This window comes from Arvicola amphibius, chromosome 4 (assembly GCF_903992535.2).
Source record: "Arvicola amphibius chromosome 4, mArvAmp1.2, whole genome shotgun sequence".
In the NCBI taxonomy this organism is placed as follows: Eukaryota; Metazoa; Chordata; class Mammalia; order Rodentia; family Cricetidae; genus Arvicola; species Arvicola amphibius.
The window spans coordinates 102,764,823-102,775,967 of NC_052050.1; the positions used below are offsets into that span (position 1 = coordinate 102,764,823).

The 11,145-nt window shown below is 43.1% G+C and overlaps 1 protein-coding gene across 3 annotated transcripts in view; it reads right to left on the minus strand.

The window, feature by feature from the left end:
- Nucleotides 1–5,710, minus strand: part of Marf1 (meiosis regulator and mRNA stability factor 1) — a 56,119-nt gene extending 50,409 nt beyond the window's left edge. For all 3 annotated transcript variants that reach the window (XM_038326147.2, XM_038326148.2, XM_038326146.2), the window contains exon 1: nucleotides 5,580–5,710. The gene's annotated coding sequence lies outside the window, so the exon portion shown is untranslated. The remainder of the gene's footprint in view (nucleotides 1–5,579) is intronic.
- Nucleotides 5,711–11,145: the final 5,435 nt, after the last annotated feature.

The window sequence follows — 11,145 nt, forward strand, 5'->3', positions numbered from 1 at the left end:
AAGGTAGAGGGGCCAGTGACATGTATCAGTAAAGGTGATTGCCTCCAAACCTGATAATCTTAGTTCCACTCCAACATATCAGAGAGAACTTACTCCCGCAAGCTATCTTCGAACCTCCACATTTATGCTATGGTATGTATGCATATATACATATACACACACAAAATGAATAAATGTAATTTTTAAAAAAATTAAACAAAGGGGGGCTAGAAAGATGGCTCAGCAGTTAAGATCACTGGCTGTTTTTCCAGAGGTTCTGAGTTCAGTTCCCAGCAACCACATGGTGGCTGACAACCATCTATAATGGGATTTGATGCAGGTACATACAAATAAGGCACTCATATATATAAAATACACAAATCATTTTTAAAAAATTAAATAGAGAACAATGAGGAAGATACCCAGCATACAACTCTATACATATATCTACATATGTGCAACTGCATACATTCCTACATGAACATGTACATATATCACACAAACCATTTATTATCTGCCATTCCTCATATTCCAGTTTTTTTCCTGTGTGTGCAAATGAAGGAGGGCAAAGGGGATCCTCTTACATGTGTGTAAGAGGCCAGTCTTGGGTGTTTTCCCTAATCTACTACCTTTTCTTCTTCCTCCCCCCCCCTTTTTTTTTTTTTGGACAGGGGTTCTCATTGGGCCTGGAGCACACCAGTTTGGCTAGACTGACTGTCCAGCGAACACTGAGATCCTCCTGTCTTTCCTCCCCAGCTCTGGGATTACAAGTACATGTTAACACCTCACCCAGCTTTTTTTTAAAAAAATATTTATTTATTATGTATACAATATTCTGTCTGTGTGTATGCCTGCAGGCCAGAGGAGGGCAGCAGACCCCATTACAGATGGTTATGAGCCACCATGTGGTTGCTGGGAATTGAACTCAGGACCTTTGGAAGAGCAGGGAATGCTCTTAACCTCTGAGCCATCTCTCCAGCCCCCTCACCCAGCTTTTAAAAACAGAAGTGCTGAGGCCTGCATGCTTGTGCAACAAGCACTTTACCTACTGAGCCACCTCCTCAGTCACTAGAGCTTCACACATGAAGATGGATTATAGATTTATTTATTTTTAAGACTCAGCCATGCCTGAAGGACAGAGACAAATCATGGCCTCTGCACCTCTCGGTAATAACTCCCCCTCTTCACTCAGCCGAAATAAGCCTCCAGGCTCTAAGCAGACTTTTTCTATAGTTTTTCTCTATTTGTTTTGTTTTTTTCAAGACAATGCTCCTCCATGTAGCACTGATTGTCCCTAAACTATGTAGTTTAGGTTGGACTTGAACTCAAGAGATATATCTGCCTGCCTCTGCCTCCCTAGTATTGGGATTAAGGCGTGGGCCATCATACCTGGCCTAGAGTTTTCTTTAATTTTCCTATCTCCTCCTATAAATTCTGCTTAGGAAAGCAGAGACGTTAACAGTAAGAAGAACCTAATGTAAGTAAAAAGAAAAAACACAGTATTAACTTTCCTATGCCCCTGGTATGAGCAAAGAAAGGACAAGTTAAATGACCTCTGAGGACTTTGAATTCTATTGTACCAGAGAAGCCATCCAATCGATTTCTTGGTTTGTTTATAATGAAAATTCAATGTAACAGACTGGGTTGCCAAACATCCAGCAATTAAGAAAGACTAAACTCACAGATGTACTTGACCCCAACATGACTACACTCAGGGTACACAAAGGCAAAGCTAATGAACACTTATTGGGCAGAGATGAAGCTAGCAATGGTAAGAACACCAAACCTTATTGTAAGTCCTCACCACAGTAGCCATTTTCAGTGATTAGCAGAAATTTCATCTGTGCATGCAGAAAATAATTTCCTTCAGCTGTATCTCTGATAAGATGCTTCTAAGAGATTTTACATCTCTGTGACAGGGTGAGGGGAGAATGGTTCAAAGTGTATGTCAAGTCTGGGTGGACTGATCACACAAAGAACTAAACTGTGGTCTGCCAGCCAAAGCCAGCCTGCTGCATATATGCATGTGTATGTCTGTGTATGTCTACCTAGTGATCCTTGGACAGGATATAATTCTGTAATCTTGAAGTCTGGACTCAAACTTTAACAACTTTTTTTTACCTCAGTCTTTTAAATGCTGAGATTACACACCTGTATTTAAATGTTCTGTGAACTAAAAATATATTTTGGATATTTTAAATTCCTGAGAAAGTGTTCTTAAACACGAAATTCAAACTTTAGTATGCATAAAGTTTTACTAGGACACAGCTATATGCCTTCATTTAAATATTATCTATGGTTGACTTGAACTGTAATTGAGACTTGAGTCTTTGCCACATAATCTAGTTGCAAAGCCCAATATTTTTATATTTACTATTTAGCTAGTGTGCTGAAACTATAAAATTTAAGTTTCTGTTTGTAGGCTGGGGGGTGTGTGGAACTTAGTGGCATATGGAAGGTTCTGGATTCAGTCCCAGACAAAAAGAGGGGGAGGAAGGGAGAAAAGAAGGGAGAGAAAGTAGGAAGAAAGAAGGAGATATTTGTTTCTTTGTCTGTACACTGTCTCTATCTGCCACAGCATTATAGAAAATGAATTAAAAATGCACACACTGCCCATTTTCACCACTGTATCTTGTCGCCAGCCTGAGGCCTATTCTATGGTAATCACAAAATAATTATTTGTTGAATGACAGAATTAGCAGAATTAACCTAGTACACAGTTGAAAATAATTTGGAGTCAAAGTTAACTGCTATCATTGTTTGAATTACAATACGTGTTTTTATTACTAAATCCAGGTTGTGCCAGGCGGTGGCGCACACCTTCAATCCCAGCACTTAGGATGCACACCTTCAATCCCAGCACTCGGGAGGCAGATGCAGGCAGATTTCTCCGAGTTCAATGCCAGACTGGTCTACAGAGTGATCTCCAGGACAGCCAAGGCTACACAGAGAAACCCTATCTGAAAAACCAAAACCAGGGGCTGGAGAGATGGCTCAGAGGTTAAGAGCACTGCCTGCTCTTCCAAAGGTCCTGAGTTCAATTCCCAGCAACCACATGGTGGCTCACAACCATCCGTAATGGGGTCTAGTGCCCTCTTCTGGCATGCAGGCATACACACAGACAGAATATTGTATACATAATAAATAAATAAACAAATATTTAAAAAAAAAAAGAAAAACCAAACCAACCAACCAAACAAACAAACAAAAAACCCAAGTTGTATATCATCCAAAAAGCTCCTCTCTTATTCATAAGAACTTCTGATGCTCATATTGTTCTTAATTTCAGCATGTTCAGACCTTTTCAAAGCCAAGTGAACTACGACTTCTAACAATTCACTGAGAAACAAGAAACTTAATAGTTTCATAGCTAGCTTAAGGTCAAAAGGCTCACCTACCTCTTTTTACTACTACACCAAGGTGCCATCAACACTGCTCAGTCAAAGAACCTGTAGTACGGCACACATCTACAATTCCAACACTCAGGAGGCAGAGACAGGAAGATACCGGCAAGTTGAAGAGCAGCCTGGGCTACATAGACTTTGTCTCAAAAAAAAAAAAGTTTAAAATTTTATATATAGGTGTTGCTGGTACTTTTTTATTATTTATTATGTATACAATAGTCTGTCTGTGTGTATGCCTTCAGGCCAGAAGAGGGCACCAGACCCCATTACAGATGGTTGTGAGCCACCATGTGGTTGCTGGGAATTGAACTCAGGGAGTGCTCTTAACCTCTGAGCCATCTCTCCAGCCCTTATTTATAGTTTTTTTTAACTCTTACTTTGGGGGCTTGCCACCCAGCTCCCAAATAAACACAGGGATTCTTATTCTTTCTTATGAATGTCTGGCCTTAGCCTGACTTATTTCTAGTCCGCTTTTCTTAAAGTATCCAGTCTACCTTTTGACTTTTACCTACCTCTATTTTGTATATCTTTTCTTTACTTCTTACTCTGTGGCTTGCTGTATAGCTGGCCCCTGGAGTCCTCCTCTCCTCTTGCACCTTCAGCCTCCCTCTCCAGATTTCTCTTCCTATTTATTCTGTCTGCCAGCCCCACCTTTCCTTTCTCCTCTCTTCCTATTGGCCATTCAGCTCTCTTTTAGACCAATCAGGTGTTTCAGACAGGCAAAGTAACACAGCTTCACAGAGTTAAACAAATGCAAAATAAAAGAATGCATCATATCTTTGCATCATTAAACAAATGTTCCACAGCATAAACAAATGAAACACATCTTCAACTAATATTCCACAACATAAAAGGATAGATAAAGATTACTCTCAGTACAAATAACTATAAGGAAAAATATTAGTGACCTGTACTCTAAAACTTACCCAGATATTCCTAGTTCCATTAGGCACCTGAGCTAGCCAAAGGAAGCTCTGATGTGAGAGTCTTCCCATCTGCCACTCTCTTTGTCTTTGAGCAACTTAGACACAGGCTGAGAACGCACTGCATGCATACTGGGCCCCAAGGCCACCTCCCCATCTGTGTAGCTATGGGCAACTCATCTTTTTTAACCCAAGGCCCATCTTCAGTAAGTCTGACAATCATGGCAACCCCCTTACTTACAGAGTTATTTGTGGTTTGGTGACGAGATGAATTATTTCTCAAATGACCTCCCCCTGCCACAAACTCCCATACTGTACTAATCCATTTTACCGGTTCTTGTCACAATTTTGTTTTTCTACCTTTTATCTAAAATGACATTATTTATTTGGTGTTTTATTATTTTTCTCCCCCATTAGAATATATATATTCCACGACGATATTGACTGTTATTCTTTTTTTTTTTTTTTTTTTGGTTTTTCGAGACAGGGTTTCTCTGTGGCTTTGGAGCCTGTCCTGGAACTAGCTCTGTAGACCAGGCTGGTCTCGAACTCACAGAGATCCGCCTGCCTGTGCCTCCCGAGTGCTGGGATTAAAGGCGTGCGCCAACACCGCCCGGCGACTGTTATTTTCTTATTCACTGCTGTATCCCCTGAACCTAGCACTCCACTGTGCCTCGCAAGTTATCAACAAATGACCGCTGGACAAATGTAGAGCTCACTAAATGTAAAGGAAGACCATTTAGCTGACCGTTTCCTTGTATACAAAACAGGAGGATCCTGGAAAGTCCAAAAGATACGGCTAGTACAACTAGAAAGCTCTTCGTTATACCAAAAGAGTGTTTGGCAAACAACACGTTCGTGCTAGAATTAACGGGGGGAGTGGCTGATACTGAAGCTGAATCCAAAGAGGCTGCTAAGAGCCAGGCCGCTCTTTGCAGGGCTGCAAAGCACAAAAAACAAACAAGCTAAGGGACGCAACTCCATCACTGTCCCTTTTCTCTCAACTTTCTAACTTTGCACAGCCTGCAAAGGTTGTTGCTGACACCTGAGGGCCCGGGAGCGAGCAGGGAAGCAGGCGCCGGCGGGGAGCCGAACGCCCCGGAAGACATCGGGATGGTTTGGGAGACCGATCTTTTCGCGCGGTTCCTTTGGAGGGTCCCGGACCCCAGCAACATCAGTCTGGGGGAAAAGGGCGCTGTTCCCGGGCCAGCTGCGCTGGTGGCCGAACAACCCGAGCACCGGAGTAGAGTCCCGGAACTGACAGAGGACTCACCTCAGCCGCCAGCTCCTTCTCCGCTCACATTCCGACCCTGCCGCCTTCCCCCCCCCGCCCCCCAGGCCCTTTGTTTTGATTCCCGACTCCGCAGCTCCCGCCGCCGCCGCCAAGCGCACCCTCCACTTCCGCTTCCGCTTCGCCCCTCCTCTGTCGCAAAACCCATACGCTTCTCGATACTAGCCCCGCCCCTTTCTCTGTTCCTCCCCCCCCACCCCCACGCCCCACGTCTTCCAATTACCACATCCTTCCTCTGCTCCGCTCCTATAACCACGCCCCTTCCCCGCCCATTCCCGCCCCGTCTCGGTCTAGTCGTGTTCCTTGCTCCTCTAGTCCCGCCCATTCCCCCTCCCGCTTTTCCATTCCTCGGTTTAGCTCCACCTCTTCCCTCGTCTCGCCCCTTTTCTTCCGCCCCGCCCTCGCCTCGCGTCTTCTTCGCGCGAGGCACGATGGGAACTGGGGGGGGCGGGGCCTCGCGGCCCTGCAGCCTCGTCAGGCTCAGTCCCCTCCCGATAAACCTCTAAAAGGGGTCTTTCCCCATGACGGCCCCAGTTTTTTTGATCACGAACACCCAGTTTAGGAGCCCTCCCCGCTGGCTTAATGGCGCCAGGTCGAATGGAGCCTCTAGGCAAAGAATTGGGGAACTTATGTGATGGAGACGAGAAAAGTCTGCCAAATGGGGTTTGCTAGGGTCCAGCTCTTAAGGTTTTTTTTGGGGGGGAGACGAAGGAGACAAGAGTTCTGTGAAATACAACGTTGTGGTGGCTTTTCTAACGTTCTGACTCGTCACGTGATAGTCTTGTTTTATTTTTACTAGTTAAATTGTGTATGTTGCAGAACACATCTTTTAGTGCAACCTAGTGGCGAGTGGGGGAAAGAACAGTAAAACCTGTCAAATGAGCTCTGGTAAGGTCCTTCCTACCGAGTTTCGGTCCAACTGGTACCGATAAACTACATGTCAAGACTGCCGAATATTGTCACCAACGATAAAGAGTACATGATGACCTACCCATTTTTTTTTTCTTTTTGGAGATAGCATCTCACTTGTATAACCTGGTTGGCCTGGAACTTGCCATTTAGACCAAGCTGGCCTCGATGTCAGGTTCCCTTGCCTTCTCAGTGCTAGGAGTAGAGGCGTTTGTCTCGCTGGGCAAACTTTTCATTTGGATAAACCTGGTGCTTTGTTTCAAATGAACACTTTTTAGGTGACAGGTTGAGAATGAAAAAGAAGACATTAAAGTTATAAAAACTTGGTAAAACCAAATTGTGAACTACCATATGGGTGCTGGGAATATGAACCAGGATCAACTGGAAAGAGCACTAAGTGCTCTTAACCGCTAAGCCATCTCTCCAGCCCCAAAACTTTCTGTTTTAAATGGTTAAACCATGCTCTGTATTGGCTCCTCTTCCCAACTGAGCCTAAATATAAGTTGGAGCTTTTTGTTATTCTTTGCTTTTTGAAACAGGGTTTCTCTGTGTAACACTGGCTGTCCTAGAACTCACTCGGTAGGCCAGGCTGTTATTGAACTCAGAGATCTGCCTGCCTCTGCCTCCCAAGTGCTAACATTAAAGGCGTGAACCACAATGCCTGGTTTGATGATTTCAGGAGGGGGAATTTCTGAAATTACCAGCTGTTTACTATTTCCTGCTGCAAATTAGATTAAAAATTTATTATCTAAATGTAGGCACAGTTTAGAATGTGCTGGCTGAGTAGTAAGTACTTTTAAATAGTTTCTACTTAAAAGTCTGCCAGGGAACCGGGTGTGGTGGCGCATGCCTTTAATCCAGCAACAAATGAAATTTGCTAACTAATTAGGAAGAATAATTGCCAGGAACATTTTCCTTCCTGAGTCTCCAGGTATGTGGTGCTTGCACTGCTCTCCTTGCATGAAGTGGGATGAAGACCATGTGGCTTTCAGTAAACCTGGATCAGGAGAGCGATTTCAGACATGTAACTGAAGAATCCTTTATTTCTATTGGACTCTCCAAGGCACACCTGAGGTGTTTGTTATTGCTAAGAACAACATTGTGTCTGTGTGTAGGCAGAATTTTTCCAAGGGAGAATTAAAACTGATGAAAAAGATTCTAGTTGCTGTTTGTTTTGCTTTATTTATTTATTTATTTGTTTGTTTGTTTATGTTTGAGACAGGGTTTCTCTGTGGCTTTGGAGCCTGTCCTGGAACTAGCTCTTGTAGACCAGGTTGGCCTATGAACTCACAGAGATCCGCCTGCCTCTGCCTCCCGAGTGCTGGGATTAAAGGCATGTGCCACCATTGCCCGCTCACTTTTATTTTCAAAGTCTCAAACAAGTATGTTATTCTTTGTAGGTGTTTCTTTTGCCTCCATTTTATTCTAGCTATTTCTGAATACTGACAATATTAACTAAAAATATAAAAAGAGAAAAAAGTAATTGTGATGTTTAATTTTTGACAAGTTTTAGCCACAAAACATAAAAGAGGGAAGACATTTTCCTTTGACTTTGCTTGACATTTTTTCCTATTTATTTATTTATTTATTTATACAGTATCCTGCCTGTAGGCCAGAAGAGGGCACCAGATCTCATTATAGATGGTTGTGAGCCACCATGTGGTTGCTGGGAATTGAACTCAGGACCTCTGGAAGAGCAATCAGTGCTCTTAACCGCTGCGCCATCTCTACAGCCCCTTGGCACTATTTTCTAGTCAAGAAGTAGGCTATGGCTGGGTGGTGGTGGCGCACGCCTTTAATCCCAGCACTCGGGAGGCAGAGGCAGGCGGATCTCTGTGAGTTCGAGACCAGCCTGGTCTACAAGAGCTAGTTCCAGGACAGGCTCCAAAGCCACAGAGAAACCCTGTCTCGAAAAACCAAAAAAAAAAAAAAAAAAAAAAGAATTAGGCTATGGTCAACAGGTATTGTAAGAAATAAAGTCAGTCAAGTAGACTAAATGAGAGGTCTAAGAAAATGAGAATCATAAGTACTTTTTAAAACACACAATTTGGGGCTGGAGAGGCTCACAAACAAAAAGACTCTACTTTCTCTACAAACTAGGCCAAGGACTGAAAAAATAGCCAATAGCTCTTCTAAAGGATAGGGTATGGTGGTGATGGGGTATTTCATTCTGAGTGTCCAAATGGCTTAGAGTAGTCTGTTGAGTCCAGTCCAGGGTGATCTGACACCATTTTTTTCCTCCCTGGACACTGCACACATATAGCACAAGGAGACCACACCTCTCCGTACATCAAGGGTTCTCTCCCTGACCTCAGCAGATTAAACACAAACCACATCTAAACACCTGTTTTCACAGTGAGGTCCTCTATAGGCAGAAAAACAGAAACAAATGACCTTGCATGTGTGGTTTTTAAGAAGAGAAAAAGGGCAGTCTGTCTTAGAATGGGCTAGGATGCCGTAGTATATTTTGATTGGGCATGTTAATTAGGTGATTCAAAGGGGACTGCTGATTGTTGGACTTTAACACTTTGATAGATGATTGGTATTTGAAAGTTTCCTGAAAAACACTGAGGGAGGGGTGGGAGTCGGGCTACTGGAAAGGTGGCTCAGCTGTTAAGAGCACTGCCTACTCTTCCAGAAGACCCAAGTTCAGTTCCCAGCACCTACACGGAGGCCCATAACCCAGTTTCCATGGAACCCAATGTCCTCCTCTGGTTTCTACAGTCATCAGGCATGCATGTGGTATACATATACACAGGCAGCACATCCACACACAAAAGTTAATAAATAAATGGAAACACACTTCTTCAGTTTGTCTGATATAGGCAGTGGGGTTCCTGTGTGTGCCTCTGAGTTCTTTTAAGGAACTATGGTGGAGTCACAAAAGAATTAAGAGACAGGTCACCCTAATAGGAGACAAGAAGCTTTACTTGTGTAGCCCATGGGCAGAACAACAAAAAAACCAAAAGAACACCACAGTCTGAAGCTCCTTTTGTTAGCTACAAATCAAAACCATTGGCAACTTACTGGATTTCCTGTAGCTTTATTTTCTCATCTTTTAAACAACTACAGGAGGCTGGGATATAGCTCACTGGTACAGTGCTTGCCTAACATGGCCAAGGCTCTAGGTTCAAGACCAGCATTGCCCCAAAATGGAATATCATTATGCTTTTTTGTGACTCACCAGTCTATCAAACAATAAAGTTTGGCATCTGAAATTGTGTATATCTTTACTGTGTTAAGCCTTTGAGATCAGATTTAAAAAAAATAATTTTTTAAAGATTTATTTATTTATTGTGTATATAGTGTTCTGTCTGCATGTATGCCACCAGACCAGAAGAGGGTACCAGATCTGATTATATTTGGTTGTGAGCCACCATGTGGTTGCTGGGAATTGAACTCAGGACCTCTGGAAGAGCAGGCAGCGCTCCTAACCTCTGAGCCATCTCTCCAGCCCTTGAGATCAGATTTTTTGGTTTATTCACCGGGTTGTAAGATTACCTTGTGCCTAATAGTACTCAATAAATATATTAGTGAACAATTAGATTGTTTACTGTCAAGAATTAGGTAGGCTTAAGATCTCTGCAAAAAATAAGGCTGAGGCAAGATGATTAGGAATTCGAAGCCAGCCTAGACTACATATGGAAAAAAAAAAACAACAAAAAACAAACACAAACAAAATCAACAGAGGGCTAAGAAGATTCAGTTGGAACATGCCTGGAACCTTGCTTCCATCGCCAGCACCTCATAAAATCCTCCAGTTGGCACACACCCACACCCATAATTCCAACTCGGGACGTGGGCAAGACTATCTAAAGTTCAAGGTCAGCCATACAAGAAGTTAAAGGCCAGTCTGGACAATATGAGACAGGCTCAAAAGACCAGCGCCAACCTCACCTCCCCACAAAAAACTTAGCATTGTGCCTGAGACGCATGGTCGTTTAAGTAAATAACATATTGTACTTACTATTTACTAAGCACCCCGCAATTGTTTTACAACTTGTTTAGCCATGAGCAAAACCCATTTTATCCACAAGCAATTAAATATCTTGTCCCAATATCACACAGCTAATAAGGGGGAGGGATAGAATTCAAAGATAAGTTCTTCTACACTAAATTAAGCTGTCTCAGAAGAAGTTATTGTTAAAGATTCTATTTAGGGTGTAAAATTGTGGAACGAAGCCGGGCGGTGGTGGCGCGCCTTTAATCCCAGCACTCGGGAGGCAGAGGCAGGTGGATCTTTGTGAGTTCGAGGCCAGCCTGGTCTACAAGAGCTAGTTCCAGGACAGGTTCCAAAGCCACAGAGAAACCCTGTCTCGAAAAACAAAACAAAACAAAGCAAAACAAAAAAAATAATAAAAAAAAAAATAAAAAAAAATAAAAAAAATTGTGGAACGAACAAGGGACCTGTGGGCTGGGCGAAAGTTTGTTGTTTTCTATGCCAGTTTTGTCTCAGTGCTTTCTACAGTAGTATATATAGCATTTCTGGACTTGGGTAGGGCGCTTTCAAGTGTAACCCGATACCAGGTACTCCTAAAGCCCGGGGTTCTACGACCAACTGCATCTTTGTCTCTTCTTGGGCAAGAACAAGGGCGGATAAATGCCACCAGTGTGAAGGACAGGCGTGCGGGTGTTCCTG